This window comes from Triticum urartu, chromosome 6A (genome assembly GCF_056163025.1).
Source record: "Triticum urartu cultivar PI428250 chromosome 6A, HENAU_Tu73, whole genome shotgun sequence".
NCBI classification, from domain to species: domain Eukaryota; kingdom Viridiplantae; phylum Streptophyta; class Magnoliopsida; order Poales; family Poaceae; genus Triticum; species Triticum urartu.
Genome location: NC_141878.1, coordinates 453,880,478 through 453,898,552, shown reverse-complemented (window position 1 = coordinate 453,898,552; position 18,075 = coordinate 453,880,478). Strand labels below are relative to the sequence as shown.

At 42.2% G+C, this 18,075-nt stretch overlaps 1 long non-coding RNA gene across 1 annotated transcript; it reads left to right on the top strand.

Annotated features, from left to right (window-relative positions):
* The first annotated feature begins 15,556 nt into the window (after positions 1-15,556).
* LOC125512261 (uncharacterized) lies at positions 15,557-16,620 on the top strand. Its single transcript, XR_007285279.2, has 3 exons — positions 15,557-15,693; positions 16,171-16,236; positions 16,577-16,620. It is a non-coding gene; the product is annotated as an uncharacterized LOC125512261 (long non-coding RNA).
* The last annotated feature ends 1,455 nt before the right edge of the window (positions 16,621-18,075 follow it).

Here is an 18,075-nt window from a genome sequence, read left to right as displayed (position 1 = left end):
CATAGTACCGGAGAACGGTATTTTTGTCATCTTACCCGTAAGGCACGGTTCACAAGTACCAAGCGATTCATAATCAAGTGGTTCCAAAAGTCCATTAGTATGGAGTTTCTTCATGCGCTTTACACCGATATGACCCAAACGGCAGTGCCACAAATAAGTTGCACTATCATTATCAACTCTACATCTTTTGGCTTCAACATTATGAATATGTGTGTCACTACTATCAAGATTTAATAAGAATAGACCACTCTTTAAGGGTGCATGACCATAAAAGATATTACTCATATAAATAGAACAACCATTATTCTCTGATTTAAATGAATAACCGTCTAGCATCAAACAAGATCCAGATATAATCTTCATGCTTAACGCTGGCACCAAATAACAATTATTTAGGTCTAATACTAATCCCGAAGGTAGATGTAGAGGTAGCGTGCCGACCGCGATCACATCGACTTTGGAACCATTTCCCACGCGCATCGTCACCTCGTCCTTAGCCAATCTTTGCTTAATCCGTAGTCCCTGTTTCGAGTTGCAAATTTTAGCAACAGAACCAGTATCAAATACCCAGCTGCTACAGCGAGCATTAGTAAGGTACACATCAATAACATGTATATCACATATACCTTTGTTCACCTTGCCATCCTTTTTATCCGCCAAATACTTGGGGTACTTCCGCTTCCAGTGACTAGTCTGCTTGCAGTAGAAGCACTCAGTTTCAGGCTTAGGTCCAGCTTTGGGTTTCTTCTCTTGAGTAGCAACTTGCTTGCTGTTCTTTTTGAAGTTCCACTTCTTCTTCCCTTTGCCCTTTTTCTTGAAACTAGTGGTCTTGTTGACCATCAACACTTCATGCTCCTTCTTGATTTCTACCTCCGCATCTTTCAGCATTGCGACGAGCTCGGGAATAGTCTTATTCATCCCTTGCATATTATATTTCATCATGAAGCTCTTGTAGCTTGGTGGCAGTGATTGGAGAATTATGTCAATGATGCAATCATCTGGAAGATTAACCCCCAATTGAATCAAGTGATTATTATACCTAGACATTTTGAGTATATGCTCACTGACAGAACTGTTCTCCTCCATCTTGCAGCTATAGAACTTATTGGAGACTTCATATCTCTCAATCCGGGCATTTGCTTGAAATATTAACTTCAACTCCTGGAACATCTCATATGCTCCATGACATTCAAAACGTCGTTGAAGTCCCGATTGTAAGCCGTAAAGCATGGCACACTGTACTATCGAGTAGTCATCAGCTTTGCTCTGCCAGACGTTCATAACATCTGGTGTTGCTCCAGCAGCAGGCCTGGCACCCAGTGGTGCTTCCAGGATGTAATTCTTCTCTGCAGCAATGAGGATAATCCTCAAGTTACGGACCCAGTCCGTGTAATTGCTACCATCATCTTTCAACTTTGCTTTCTCAAGGAACGCATTAAAATTCAATGGAACAACAGCACGGGCCATCTATCTACAATCAAACATAAACAAGCAAGATACTATCAGGTACTAAGTTCATGATAAATTTAGGTTCAATTAATCATATTACTAAAGAACTCCCACTTAGATAGACATCCCTCTAATCCTCTAAGTGATTACGTGATCCAAATCAACTAAACCATGTCCGATCATCACGTGAGATGGAGCAGTTTCATTGGTGAACATCACTATGTTGATCATATCTACTATATGATTCACGCTCGACCTTTCGGTCTCCGTGTTCCGAGGCCATATCTGTATATGCTTGGCTCGTCAAGTATAACCTGAGTATTCCACGTGTGCAACTGTTTTGCACCCGTTGTATTTGAACGTAGAGCCTATCACACCCGATCATCACGTGGTGTCTCAGCACGAAGAACTTTCGCAACGGTGCATACTCAGGGAGAACACTTCTTGATAATTAGTGAGAGATCATCTTAAAATGCTACCGTCAAACAAAGCAAGATAAGATGCATAAAAGATAAACATCACATGCAATCAATATAAGTGATATGATATGGCCATCATCATCTTGTGCTTGTGATCTCCATCTTCGAAGCGCCGTCATGATCACTATCGTCATCGGCGCGACACCTTGATCACCATCGTAGCATCGTTGTCATCTCGCCAATCTTATGCTTCCACGACTATCGCTACCGCTTAGTGATAAAGTAAAGCATTACAGCGCAATTGCATTGCATACAATAAAGCGACAACCATATGGCTCCTGCCAGTTGCCGATAACTTGGTTACAAAACATGATCATCTCATACAATAAAATTTAGCATCATGTCTTGACCATATCACATCACAACATGCCCTGCAAAAACAAGTTAGTCATCCTCTACTTTGTTGTTGCAAGTGTTACATGGCTGCTACGGGCTTAAGTAAGAACCAATCTTACCTACGCATCAAAACCACAACGATAGTTTGTCAAGTTGGTGCTGTTTTAACCTTCGCAAGGACCGGGCGTAGCCACACTCGGTTCAACTAAAGTTGGAGAAACTGACACCCGCTAGCCACCTTTGTGCAAAGCACGTCGGGAGAACCGGTCTCGCGTAAGCATACGCGTAATGTCGGTCCAGGCCGCTTCGTCCAACAATACCGCCGAACCAAAGTATGACATGCTGGTAAGCAGTATGACTTATATCGCCCACAACTCACTTGTGTTCTACTCATGCATATAACATCAACACATAAAACCTAGGCTCGGATGCCACTGTTGGGGAACGTAGTAATTTCAAAATTTTCCTACGCACACGCAAGATCATGGTGATGCATAGCAACAAGAGGGGAGAGTGTGATCTACATACCCTTGTAGACCGACAACGTAAGCGTTAGCACAACGCGGTTGATGTAGTCGTACGTCTTCACGGCCCGACCGATCAAGCACCGAAACTACGGCACCTCCGAGTTTTAGCACACGTTCAGCTCGATGACGATCCCCGGACTCCGATCCAGCAAAGTGTCGGGGAAGAGTTCCGTCAGCACGACGGCGTGGTGACGATCTTGATGTTCTACTGTCGCAGGGCTTCGCCTAAGCACCGCTACAATATTATCGAGGATTATGGTGGAAGGGGGCACCGCACACGGCTAAGAAAACGATCACGAGGATCAACTTGTGTGTTTAGGGGTGCCCCTTGCCCCCGTATATAAAGGAGCAAGGGGAGGAGGCCAGCCGGCCCTATAGGCGTGCCAAGGAGGAGTCCTCCTCCTAGTAGGAGTAGGACTCCTACTAGGAGGGGGAAAGGAAGTGGGGAGGGAGAAGGAAAGGGGGGCGCCGCCCCCCTCTCCTAGTCCAATTCGGACCAGGGGGAGGAGGCGCGCGGCCCACCCTGGCTGCCCCTCTCTCTCTCCGCTAAGGCCCATATGGCCCATTACTTCTCCCGGGGGGTTCCGGTAACCCTCTGGCTCTCTGATTTTCTCCGAAATCACCCGGAACACTTCCGGTGTCCGAATATAGCCATCCAATATATTAATCTTTATGTCTCGACCATTTTGAGACTCCTCGTCATGTCCGTGATCACATCCGGGACGCCGAACTAACTTCGGTACATCGAAAACTCATAAACTCATGTAACTGTCATCGAAACCTTAAGCGTGCGGACCCTACGGGTTCGAGAACAATGTAGACATGACCGAGACATGTCTCCGGTCAATAACCAATAGCGGAACCTGGATGCTCATATTGGCTCCCACATATTCTACGAAGATCTTTATCGGTCAGACCGCATAACAACATACGTTGTTCCCTTTGTCATCGGTATGTTACTTGCCCGAGATTCGATCATCAGTATCTCAATACCTAGTTCAATCTCGTTACCGGCAAGTCTCTTTACTCGTTACGTAATACATCATCCCGCAACTAACTCATTAGTTGCAATGCTTGCAAGGCTTATGTGATGTGCATTACCGAGAGGGCCTAGAGATACCTCTCCGACAATCGGAGTGACAAATCCTAATCTCGAAATACGCCAACCCAACATTTACCTTTGGAGACACCTGTAGAGCTCCTTTATAATCACCCAGTTACGTCGTGACATTTGGTAGCACACAAAGTGTTCCTCTGGCAAACGGGAGTTGCATAATCTCATAGTCATAGGAACATGTATAAGTCATGAAGAAAGCAATAGCAACATACTAAACGATCGGGTGCTAAGCTAATGGAATGGGTCATGTCAATCACATCATTCTCCTAATAATGTGATCCCGTTAATCAAATGACAACACATGTCTATGGTTAGGAAACATAACCATCTTTGATTAATGAGCTAGTCAAGTAGAGGCATACTAGTGACGTTTAGTTTGTCTATGTATTCACACAAGTATTATGTTTCCGGATAATACAATTCTAGCATGAATAATAAACATTTATCATGATATAAGGAAATAAAATAATAACATTATTATTGCCTCTAGGGCATATTTCCTTTAGTAGTGTGCCGACGGTGATCACATCAACCTTGGAACCATTTCTGACGCGCGTCGTCACCTCGTCCTTAGCGAATCTTCGTTTAATCTATAGCCCCTGTTTTGAGTTGCAAATATGAGCAACAGAACCAGTATCAAATATCCAGGCGCTACTACGAGCATTAGTAAGGTACACGTCAATAACATGTATATCAAATATACCTTTCACTTTGACATCCTTCTTATCCGCCAAATACTTGGGGCAGTTCCGCTTCCAGTGACCGGTCCCTTTGCAGTAGAAGCACTCAGTTTCAAGCTTAGGTCCAGACTTGGGCTTCTTCTCGGGAGTAGAAACTTGCTTGCTATTCTTCTTGAAGTTCCCCTTCTTCCCTTTACCCTTTTTCTTGAAACTAGTGGTCTTGTTAACAATCAACAATTGATGCTTGCTACGTCTTGAGCTTGCGTTGGTTTTCCCCGAAGAGGAAGGGATGATGCAGCAGAGTAGCATAAGTATTTCCCTCAGTTTTTGAGAACCAAGGTATCAATCGTACCTCGTACCTGCACAAAGCGATAGCTACTCGCAACCAACGCGATTAGGGGTTGTCAATCCCTTCACGGTCACTTACGAGAGTGAGATCTGATAGATATAATATTTTTGGAATTTTTGATATAAAGATGCAAAGTAAAAAGTAAAAGCAAAGTAAAAAAGCAAAACAAGATTAAAGTGATGGAGATTGATATGATGAGAATAGACCCGGGGGCCATAGGTTTCACTAGTGGCTTCTCTCAAGAGCATAAGGATTCTATGATGGGTGAACAAATTAATGTTGAGCAATTCACAGAATTCAGCATAGTTATGAGAATATCTAGGCATGATCATGTATACAGGCATCACGTCCATGACAAGTAGATCAAAACGATTATGCATCTACTACTATTACTCCACTCATCGACCGGTATCCAGCATGCATCTAGAGTATTAAGCTAAAAACAGAGTAATGCCTTAAGCAAGATGACATGATGTGGAGAGATAAATTCATGCAATATGAAATAAACCCCATCTTGTTATCCTCGATGGCAATGATACAATACATGCCTTGCTGCCCCTTCTGTCACTGGGTAAGGACACCGCAAGATCGAACCCAAAGCTAAGCACTTCTCCCATGGCAAGAACTACCAATCTAGTTGGCCAAACCAAACGGATAATTCGAAGAGACTTGCAAAGATAACCAATCATACATAAAAGAATTCAGAGAAGATTCAAATATTATTCGTAGATAGACTTGATCATAAACCCACAATTCATCGGTCTCAACAAACACACCGCAAAAAGAAGATTACATCGAATAGATCTCCACAAGAGAGGGGGGAGTTTGTATTGAGATTCAAAGAGAGAGAAGAAGCCATCTAGCTACTAACTATGGACCCGAAGGTCTGAGGTAAACTACTCACACTTCATCGTTTGGGGGTACGTGTGTATATATAGGAGGAAGAAGTACGCCGGAGGAGCAACGAGGGGCCCACGAGGCAGGGGGCGTGCCCTAGGGGGCTGCCCCCCACCCTCGTGACCGCCTCTTTTATTCCTTGGAGCAAGGCCCAAGTCTCCTGGATCACGTTCGGTGAGAAAATCACGTTCCCGAAGATTTTATTCTGTTTGGACTCCGTTTGATATTCCGTTTATCTGAAACGCTGAAATAGGCAAAAACAGCAATTCTGGGCTGGGCCTCCGGTTAATAGGTTAGTCCCAAAAATAATATAGAAGTGGAAAATAAAGCCCAATATAGTCCAAAACAGTAGATAATATAGCATGGAGCAATCAAAAATTATAGATACGTTGGAGACGTATCAATGCTCCTTCATGATTTCTACCTCCGCAACCTTTAGCATCGTGAAGAGCTCGGTAATTGTCTTTTCCATACCTTGCATATTATAGTTCATCACGAAGCCTTTATAGCTTGGTGGCAGTGATTGAAGAACTCTGTCAATGACACTATCATCAGGAAGATTAACTCTCAACTGAGTCAAGTGGTTATGGTACCCACACATTCTGAGTATGTGTTCACTGACATAACTATTCTCCTCCATTTTGCAGCTGTAGAACTTGTTGGAGACTTCATATCTCTCAACTCGGGCATTTTCTTCAAATATTAACTTCAACTCCTGGAACATCTCATATGCTCCATGACGTTCAAAATGTCTTTGAAGTCTCGATTCTAAGCCGTAAAGCATGGCACACTGAACTATCGAGTAGTCATCAGCTTTGCTCTGCCAGACGTTCCTAATGTCCGGAGTTGCTCCTGCAGCGGGTCTTGCACCTAGCGGGGCTTCCAGGATGTAATTCTTTTGTGCAACAATGGGGATAATCCTGAAGTTACAGACCCAGTCCGTGTAGTTGCTACCATCATCTTTCAACTTAGCTTTCTCTAGGAACGCATTAAAATTCAAGGGAACGGTAGCACGGGCCATTGATCTACAACAACATAGATAGGTAAAAACTACCAGGTACTAAGTTCATGATAAATTAAAGTTCAATTAATCATATTACTTAAGAACTCCCACTTAGATAGACATCCCTCTAGTCATCTAAATGATCACGTGATCCATATCAACTAAACCAAGTCCGATCATCACATGAGATGGAGTAGTTTTCAATCGTGAACATCACTATGTTGATCTATCTACTATATGATTCACGTTCGACCTTTCGATCTTGGTGTTCCGAGGTCATATCTGCATATGCTAGGCTCGTCAAGTTTAACCCGAGTATTCTGCACGTGCAAAACTGGCTTGCACCCATTGTATGTGAACGTAGAGCTTATCACACCCGAGCATCACATGGTGTCTCGGCACGATGAACTGTAGCAATGGTGCATACTTAGGGAGAACACGTGTACCTTGAAATTTAGTGAGGGATCATCTTATAATGCTACCGCCGTACTAAGCAAAATAAAGGAGAAACATCACATGCAATCAGAATATGTGACATGATATGGCCATCATCATCTTGTGCCTTTGATCTCCATCTGCAAAGCACCGTCATGATCTCCATCGTCACCGGCTTGATACCTTGATCTCCATCGTAGCTTCATTGTTGTCTCGCCTACTATTGATTCTACGACTATTGCTACCACTTAGTGATAAAGTAAACCAATTACATGGCGATTGCATTTCATATAATGAAGCGACAACCATAAGGCTCCTCCCAATTGCCGATAACTTTTGCAAAACATGATCATCGCATACAACAATTTCTATCTCATCACGTCTTGACCATATCACATCACAACATGCCCTGCAAAAACAAGTTAGACGTCCTCTACTATGTTGTTGCAAGTTTTACGTGGCTGATACGGGATTATAGCAAGAACCATTCTTACCTATGCATCAAAACCACAAAGATTTTTCGTCAAGTGTGTTGTTTTAACCTGCAAAAAGGACCATCCGTAGTCAAACTTGATTCAACTAAAGTTGGAGAAACAGACACCCGCCAGCCACCCATGTGCAAAGCACGTTGGTAGAACCAATCTCATGAACGCGGTCATGTAATGTAGGACCGGGCCGCTTCATCCAACAATACCGCCGAATCAAAGTAAGACGTTGGTGGTAAGCAGTATGACTATTATCGGCCACAACTCTTTGTGTTCTACTCGTGCATAACATCTACGCATAGACCTGGCTCTGATGCCGCTGTTGGGGAACGTAGCATGCAATTTCAAAAAAATTCCTACTATCACGCAAGATCTTTCTAGGAGATTCATAGCAATGAGAGGAGGAGAGTGTGTCCATATACCCTCGTAGACCGAAAGCGGAAGCGTTAGGTTAACACGGTTGATGTAGTCGAACGTCTTCACGATCCAACCGATCCAAGTACCGAACATACGGCACCTCTGTGTTCAGCTCACGTCCAGCTCGATGACGTCCCTCGAGCTCTTGATCCAGTAGAGGGTCGAGGAAGAGTTCTGATAGTACGACGGCATGGTAACGGTGATGGTGATGTGATCCGTGCAGGGCTTCGCCTAAGCATTACGACGCTATGACCCGAGGAGTAAACTGTGGAGAGGGGCACTGCACAAGGCTAAGAGAAATCTTGTTGTACCTTTGGGTGCCCCCCGCCCTCGTATATAAATGGGGCAGGAGGAAGCCGGCGGCCAGGAGGGGCGCGCTAAGGGGGGAATCCTACTTGGACTCCTAGTCCGAGTAGGATCCGCCCCCCCCCCCTTTTCCTTTCTCCACCAGAGGGAATAGGAAGGAGAGGGAGAGGGAAGGGGGGACGCCCCCTCCTCCTTGTCCTATTCGGACTCCCTAGGAGGGGGGCGCGTGCCACCCCCCGCGGGCTTCCCTCTCTCTCCCTTTAGGCACATGTACGCCCAACACTTCCCTGGGGGGTTCCGGTAACCCCTCGGTACTCCGGAAAAATACCTGAATCACTCAGAACCATTCCGATGTCCGAATACTACCTTCCAAATATATGAATCTTTACCAATCAACCATTTTGAGACTCTTCGTCATGTCCGTGATCCCATCCGGGATTCCGAACAAACTTCGGTCACCAAAACACATAACTCATAATACAAATCGTCATCGAACGTTAAGCATGCGGACCCTACGGGTTCGAGAACTATGTAGACATGACCGAGACATGTCTTCGGTCAATAACCAATAGCGGAACCTGGATGCTCATATTGGCTCCTACATATTCTACGAAGATCATTATCGGTCAAACCGCATAACAACATACGTTATTCCCTTTGTCATCAGCATGTTACTTGCCTGAGATTCGATCATCGGTATCCTCATACCTAGTTCAATCTCGTTACCGGCAAGTCTCTTTACTCGTTCCATAATGGATCATCCCGCAACTAACTCATTAGTGACATTGATTGCAAGGCTTATAGTGATGTGCATTACCGAGAGGGCCCAGACATACCTCTCCGATACACGGAGTGACAAATCCTAATCTTGATCTATGCCAACTCAACAAACACCTTCAGAGACACCTGTAGAGCATCTTTATAATGACCCAGTTACGTTGTGACATTTGATAGAACACAAGGTGTTCCTCCGGTATTCAGGAGTTGCACAATCTTATAGTCAGAGGAATATGTACCAGTCATGAAGAAAGCAATAGCAATAAAACTAAATGATCATAATTCTAAGCTAACAGATGGGTCTTTTCCATCACATCATTCTCTAATGATGTGATCACGTTCATCAAATGACAACACATGTCTATGGTCAGGAAACTTAACCATCTTTGATTAACGAGCTAGTCAAGTAGAGGCATACTAGGGACACTCTGTTTTGTCGATGTATTCACACATGTACTAACTTTCCGGTTAATACAATTCTAGCATGAATAATAAACATTTATCATGATATAAGGAAATATTAATAACAACTTTATTGTTGCCGCTAGGGCATATTTCGTTCAGAAAGGTGATGGGCGGTACTGCAAGATTCATCGGACCAAAGGCCATGATCTTCAAGAGTGCTATCAGGTCGAGCAGCTAGTAAGGAGACAGAGAGTAGAGTATGAGAAGTGTGACAAGGAAAAGGGTCAGAATGTTGCTGGCGGTAAGGGCCGAGGCGGTAAAGTAAATCGCCCTGGCAAACCCATTCGGACCAAGCAAAAACCCGCCAGAGGTCGAGAGAAAGAAGCATGTGATGATGAGAGTGATGGAGGGTATGAAGAGGAAACCAGTAAGAAGGGTTTCAGAAGGCCACTGACGCCCTGTGCATTGACGGGGGTGCATCTTTGCACACCTCTCACTGCCAGCTTATGCGGTGGGCACGAGAAGTCAATGTCGTGGAACCAGCGCTAGAGGCCCGGAAGCCTCTCAAATGGTCACACACGCACATCATCTTTGACGAAGAGGATCATCCTAACCGCACCACAGCGGTCGGGTGTTTGCCATTGTTGGTCACTCAAACAATTCGCAACCTCAAGGTCACAAAAATGTTGGTGGACAGCGGGGTCGAGTTGAATCTGATCTCACCGGCAGTTATCAGAAACTTCAGATAGCATGGGATGAGTTGAAGGCCGCCGGCACATTTCAAGGAGTTCATCCTGGCAGGAGTCATCCTAAGGGAAAGATCACGTTGCCGATGACGTTTGGGGGAGAGCTGAACTACCGGACCGAGAAGATTGTGTTTGATGTGGTTGATCTCCCGCTACCGTACAATGGGATCCTTGGCCACCCAGCCCTTGCTAAATACATGGCGGCATCCCACTATGCCTACAACACCTTGAAGATGCCTAGGCCTTTGGGGGTCATTATCATCCCATCAGATGAGAAGGATGCAATCATATGCGTAGACAAGATGTACCAGGACGCAGTCGTGGCAGAGGCGGCGGCAGCAGCAGTTACCACCAAGGCAGACAGAGGAAGGAAGAAGGGTAGCAAGGACGCCGGCAAGGAATTCGGGAAGCATACCTCTTCGGAGTGCGCTGCACCTGTCGATGACTTGCCGGAGAGTTCCAACAGCAAGAGGTCCAAGTTCACTGCGCCCCAAGTGAAGAAGGTCCCGGCAGGGTGCTACATCTTGAGCTTGCGTTGGTTTTCCCTTGAAGAGGAAAGGGTGATGTAGCACAATAGCGTAAGTATTTCCCTCAGTTTTGAGAACCAAGGTATCAATCCAGTAGGAGACTACACGCAAGTCCCTCGTACCTGCACAAACAAACAAGAACGTCGCAACCAACGCGATAAAGGGGTTGTCAATCCCTTCACGGTCACTTACGAGAGTGAGATTTGATAGAGATAATAAGATAAATATTTTTGGTATTTTTATTGTATAGATTGGAAAATAAAGATTGCAAAATAAACGGTAATAGAAATAGCAAGTTGATATGAAAATAATATGATGGAAGATAGACCCGGGGGCATGGGTTTCACTAGTGGCTTCTCTCAAGATAGAAAATTCTACGGTGGGTGAACAAATTACTGTCGAGCAATTGATAGAAAAGCGCATAGTTATGAGAATACCTAGGCATGATCGTGTATATAGGCATCATGTCTGCGACAAGTAGACCGAAACAATCCTGCATCTACTACTATTACTCCACACATCGACCGCTATCCAGCATGCATCTAGAGTATTAAGTTCATAAGAACAGAGTAACGCATTAGGCAAGATGACATGATGTAGAGGGATAAACTCAAGCAATATGATATAAACCCCATCTTTTTATCCTCGATGGCAACAATACAATACGTGCCTTGCTGCCCCTGCTGTCGCTGGGAAAGGACACCGCAAGATTGAACCCAAAGCTAAGCACTTCTCCCATTGCAAGAAAGATCAATCTAGTAGGCCAAACCAAACTGATAATTCGAAGAGACTTGCAAAGATATTTAAATCATGCATAAAAGATTTCAGAGAAAAATCAAATATTGTTCATAGATAATCTTGATCATAAACCCACAATTCATCGAATCTCGACAAACACACCGCAAAAAGAATTACATCGAATAGATCTCCAAGAGAATCGAGGAGAACTTTGTATTGAGATCCAAAGAGAGATAAGAAGCCATCTAGCTAATAACTATGGACCCGAAGGTCTGTGGTAAACTACTCACACATCATCGGAGAGGCTATGGTGTTGATGTAGAAGCCCTCCGTGATCGATTCCCCTCCGGCGGAGCGCCGAAAAAGGCCCCAAGATGGGATCTCACGGGTACAGAAGGTTGTGGCAGTGGAAATTGGGTTTCGTGGTGCTCCTGGATGTTTTCGGGGTATATGGGTATATATAGGAGGAAGAAGTACGTCGGTGGAGCTGCATGGGGCCCATGAGGGTGGGGACGCGCCTCCCTACCTCGTGTCCTCATCGCTTCTTTCTTGACGTAAACTCCAAGTCTCCTGGATCACGTTTGTTCCAAAAATAACTCTCCCGAAGGTTTCATTCCGTTTGGATTCCGTTTGATATTCCTTTTCTGCGAAACACTGAAATAGGCAAAAACACAGCAATTTGCACTGGGCCTTTGGTTAGTAGGTTAGTCCAAAAAATAATGTAAAAAAGGTATATTAAAGCCCATTAAACATCCAAAGCAGGTAATATAATAGCATGGAACAATCAAAAAATATAGATACGTTGGAGACGTATCAAGCATCCCCAAGCTTAATTCCTGCTCGTCCTCGAGTAGGTAAATGATAAAAACAGAATTTTTTATGTGGAATGCTACCTAGCATAATTCTCAATGTAATTTTCTTTATTGTGGCATGAATGTTACGATCCGAAAGATTCAAGACAAAAGTCTAATGTTGACATAAAAATAATAATACTTCAAGCATACTAGCAAAGCAACCGTGTCTTCTCTAAATAACATGGCCAAAGAAACTTATCCCTACAAAATCATATAGTCTGGCTATGCTCAATCTTCACCACACAAAAATATTTAAATCATGCACAACCCCGATTACAAGCCAAGCAATTGTTTCATACTTTTGATGTTCTCAAACTTTTTCAATCTTCACGCAATATATGAGCGTGAGCCATGGACATAGCACTATAGGTGGAATAGAATGGTGGTTGTGGAGAAGACAAAAAGGAGAAGATAGTCTCACATCAACTAGGCGTATCAATGGGCTATGGAGATGCCCATCAATAGATATCAATGTGAGTGAGTAGGGATTTCCATGCAATGAATGCACTAGAGCTATGAGTGTATGAAAGCTCAATAAGAGAACTTAAGTGGGTGTGCATCCAACTTGCTTGCAAATGAAGACCTAGGGCATTTTGAGGAAGCCCATCATTGGAATATATAAGCCAAGTTCTATAATGTAAAATCCCCACTAGTATATGAAAGTGACAACATAGGAGACTCTCTCTATCATGAAGATCATGGTTCTACTTTGAAGCACAAGTGTGGTAAAAGGATAGTAGCATTGTCCCTTCTCTCTTTTTCTCTCATTTTTTTATTTTCTTATTTTATTTTTTTTGGGCCTTCTCTTTTTTATGGCCTTTCTCTCTTTTTTCGTCCAGAGTCTCATCCCGACTTGTGGGGGAATCATAGTCTTCATCATCCTTTCCTCACATGGGACAACTCTCTAATAATGATTATCATCACACTTTTATTTACTTACAACTCGAAAAATTGCAACTCGATACTTAGAACAAAATATGACTCTATGTGAATGCCTCCGGCGGTATGACTCATGAATGACATGTATGAAAGAATTATAAAGGTGGCTTTGCCACAAATACGATGTCAACTACATGATCATGCAAAGCAAAATGACAATGATGAGGCGTGTCATAACAAACGGAACGCTGGTAAGTTGCATGGCAATATATCTCGGAATGGCTATGGAAATGCCATAATAGGTAGGTATGGTGGCTATTTTGAGGAAGGTATATGGTGATTTTATGGTACCGGCGATAGTTGCGCGGTACTAGAGAGGCTAGCAATGGTGGAAGGGTGAGAGTGCGTATAATCCATGGACTCAACATTAGTCATAAAGAACTCACATAATTATTGCAAAAATCTATTAGTTATCGAAACAAAGTACTACGCGCATGCTCCTAGGGGGATAGATTGGTAGGAAAAGATCGTCGCTCGTCCCCGACCGCCACTCATAAGGAAGACAATCAATAAATAAATCATGCTCCGAATTCTTCACATAACGGTTCACCATACATGCATGCTACGGAAATCAAAAAATTTAGAACAAGTATTTCTAAAATTCACAACTACTCAACTAGCATGACTCTAATATCACCATCTTCATATCTCAAAACAATTATCAAGTATCAAACTTCTCATAGTATTCAATGCACTTTTTATGATAGTTTTTATTATACCCATCTTGGATGCCTATTATATTAGGACTAATTTTATAGCCAAAGAAAATTACCATGTTGTTCTAGAGGACTCTCAAAATGATATAAGTGAAGCATGAGAGATCAATAATTTCTATAAAATAAAACCACCACCGTGCTCTTAAAGATATAAGTGAAGCACATCACTACAAGGATACCCCCTATAAAGCAACACATAGTGTACAACATTTTAATTATATGTTGTAAAATTCACAATAGATACACATATATAACCATTGTAGGATATGCGTTGTAGACTTGTAGCTCGTGACCCACGTACTAGATTGCAACCAGCCACAACTAAGTAAAGCCCAAATGCACTAACCCAGCCCAGCCCCAAGTTAGCTTTCACGATTAGGTCATTCCTTGTCCCCACAGCGTTGCCTATTCCTCTCGAGCCTCCCATGCCGGCCAACGCCCCTCGTCACCGCTCCCCTGCGACCAACTCCTTTGCACGGCTGTGACCTACCTGCATCCTGACGCGCCGCCCCTCACCACTCCCCTGCTGCCCTGCATACCGGCGCGCCGCCCCTCGTCATGGCACTCCTGCAACCAACGGCGAATCTAAGGTACGGCAATGTACAGTATCGGGCCTGCCCACCAAGTTTTCCCCCAAACCCAAGACAATCTCATGTACCAACGACGCATGTTCTTAGCGCGCGATCCGTCCTTGCCATCGTCCAATTCGCAGCTGCTGCCGATGTAACCAGCGGGCCACGCCCAAAATACCTGCCTCACAAATGTACTTTGCTAAATTGACCATCCACCTCCACAGTACTATGCATGTAAACGCCGTCCGAATTGGCATGACGAGTCAGAGAGGAAAGCAGGGCAGGACCTGAGCACGCTTACTAATAGGACTGGATGGATACTGCTACCACAGATCTCATTCTAGGTATGACTACATCTATTTTTTTTCTTTGTAAAGGAAAGAAGATCAGCAAGGTAGCACCCAATCTGTTCAACTGTTCATTAACGCACGATTAAGCTCGCAAAGTAGCACCCAATCTCAATAGTGATTCGTCCACTTATTAATATTACATGCAAGGTAATGATCAGGCCTCTCTATACTATGCAAATTGATATGCTTGAGCAACAACAAAGTGCAGCAATTAATTTAACTAACATATATTAACTACAAACATATCAGAGATTGTAAATCAAGTTGACTATCATGCACTATATATAAGACTTTTACTACTGTACGTCTTAACTTAGTCTGCATGGCTTGCAGTGCACTTGCTGCAACCAGAGTATGTATATGGTTTCTTCTGTATTGCCATGTTGGCTTTGAAACTGAGCAGAATTATTTAAATTGCTTATTAATATTAGTTATTTATTTATATTTTGCATATTGGTGCTTCTTTTCCTTTCTAAAATAAAAGTTGATCTTTGAGTTATGTTAGTCAGATATGATTATTATGCCAGACTATATCATCAGCAAGGTGTTTTTAGTACCAAATGATGAATATTTCAACCACTATTTGGCGGTAAGTTAGACGCTTTCCCTTACTTTCCAAAAGTAATATAGGTGCTTCTATTACAGTTGGGAGTTGATGTATTGTTATCTCAGTATGGTGGCCAATACAAATTATATTCTATATTCATATGCACTTTCAGACTAGATAAAGCGTAATTGTATTATCTTTTGACTCTCTTCATGGTAACATGGTATCTCGATGTATCCTCTTAAAAAAATCATGAGAAATATTTTAATATTAGAAGTTTGCCTTTTCAACTAAAAAAGGATATTAGTATTCGTGGATATCACGAGTTCAGGACACTGTGCTCCTATAGACATATTTTTTGGGGTACTATTCCGCATTAAAAGTCAGGAACATGTTCTATTCTGCCTATTGTATGTAATGATGGAAAGACCAAACGGTTTTGTTTTGCAAATTCCATACGGGAAGGGAAAGAACAAACCAGATAAAAGGATTAACCTGTGATGTACTACTATTTTTCAGTACTATGTACTCATGAAATACACTCCAAGGAAACAAGCGCCTACAAATTGTCCCTCTAAAATTAAGGTATTCCTGTAGCCATTCCACGATAAATTAGTTACTCTTTTAGCAATTTCAATATAAATTTGTTGGTTTTGCCCAATAAGATGTTCCTAGAAAGCTAGAACAGTATACACACTATCGATTTGCAACCATCCTTTTTTGGGTCCAGATATTCAACTCTCACTTTTGTTCGTTGCCCACAAAATATTTACTCATCATTATTTGTGCCATTTGTAATATTTATGTCACTATGCATCACAAAAAACATATGTTCTATTGTATTTGCAGCACACAAATTGTCATGGTTTGTTTTCAGTTTAAAAGAAAACAAATGTTTACTTGAGCTAATTACCACATGTACCAGTTAGGTATGTGGCATGCAAGTAGAGGAGAGGATGAACTTGAGAACTACCAATTTTGCCTCATATTTGATCTGATAAGGTAAGTTTCTTCATAGCTTTTGTCGATGGATGTGAAAATATATGTGCCATCAAGCATACTTTTATTTTCTATGATCATATTGATGCTTTAAATCTTAGGCCTAATATATTGCAAATTCTAAAGACATACGAATCTTCTTGCGTATGGTCTGTAAATCTAAGAAATTTCCCACCAATCCTTTTTGGTGTCTTCTCCTAACCATACCAGACCAAGGCCACCGTCATGAGAATAAGTGTGCATTGTACAAGGCTTCTGTTGAAGCTAACTATTGATGTCATATTGAAGCTAACTATTTTAGATCACCATAGTAGTTATTCCCAGCTAACAATGTGTAACACAAAATGTTAGTCTATGCATGGGTTCATAACTAGTATGAATAGTAGAATGACCTTACTAACCTTTTTTCAATGTTTGAAGAAAATTATGTGGTTGGTATTTGCATTGTCGAAGAACGATATAATTGTCAATTCTATTGTACGACGATAGGGATTAAATCACAAATCCGATATTCATATGCTAAGCTTTTGCAATTCATTCAAGGTTACACCGGCAGTAATATTTGTTATTTTTATGCAGTGTGCAATGGATATAGAATTCAACAAATTACTAATGTGATTTCCTAAAGAAAGTAAATAGTACTCAGCTTGTGTAGATGAATTTCTGGATCGAGTTTGCATAGAGAGATATATCAACATATACAGTGACTAATATTTTGTCTCTACAACTACTTGCATCATGTCAATGCACTGTGTGTTAACAGTTCATTTTGATTTTTTTTGTTTGTAGATGCAAGGAATAAATGGATGATTATATGGGTGTGTGAAGATGATGATGCTCCTGTCCATCATGATGATGATGATGATGGATGCTTTTATTGTTCGTTAAGTTGTAGGGATGTTCATTTTGGGTGATGGATGATGTTCCTCGGTTAAGTTTTAGATAAGTTGTACGGATGTTGATGGATGCTTTCGGTTGAACTTTCAATGTGTAGAAAATATTTAGATTATGTATCACATTCCGGTGATGTTCCTCTTGTAATATCCTATATTGTAACCCACAATTTTATGAAATATATGATTTCTTCATTATATGTGAGTAATATTCTCTTGCTTTTTCTTCACTTGAAATACACATCTATCACCAATTACGTGGAGCATTAATTTAATTGTTGGCAATATATATATAAATAATAATATAATTCACATTATATATGTACAACACTTGAATTGTTGCATTTTTTGTTGCCAAGCAATGGGATTTTGATAACCGTACATTAATCACCAACGTATAAAACTGTTGCACACGTCTGTTTTATGTGTTGCATTTTTGCAACGGTACCTTTTATCAACGCCGGTATAAGCGTTGCATTACGCACTAGCAACACTGGATAAGGCAACGCATCCCAAACCGTTGGTAAATACC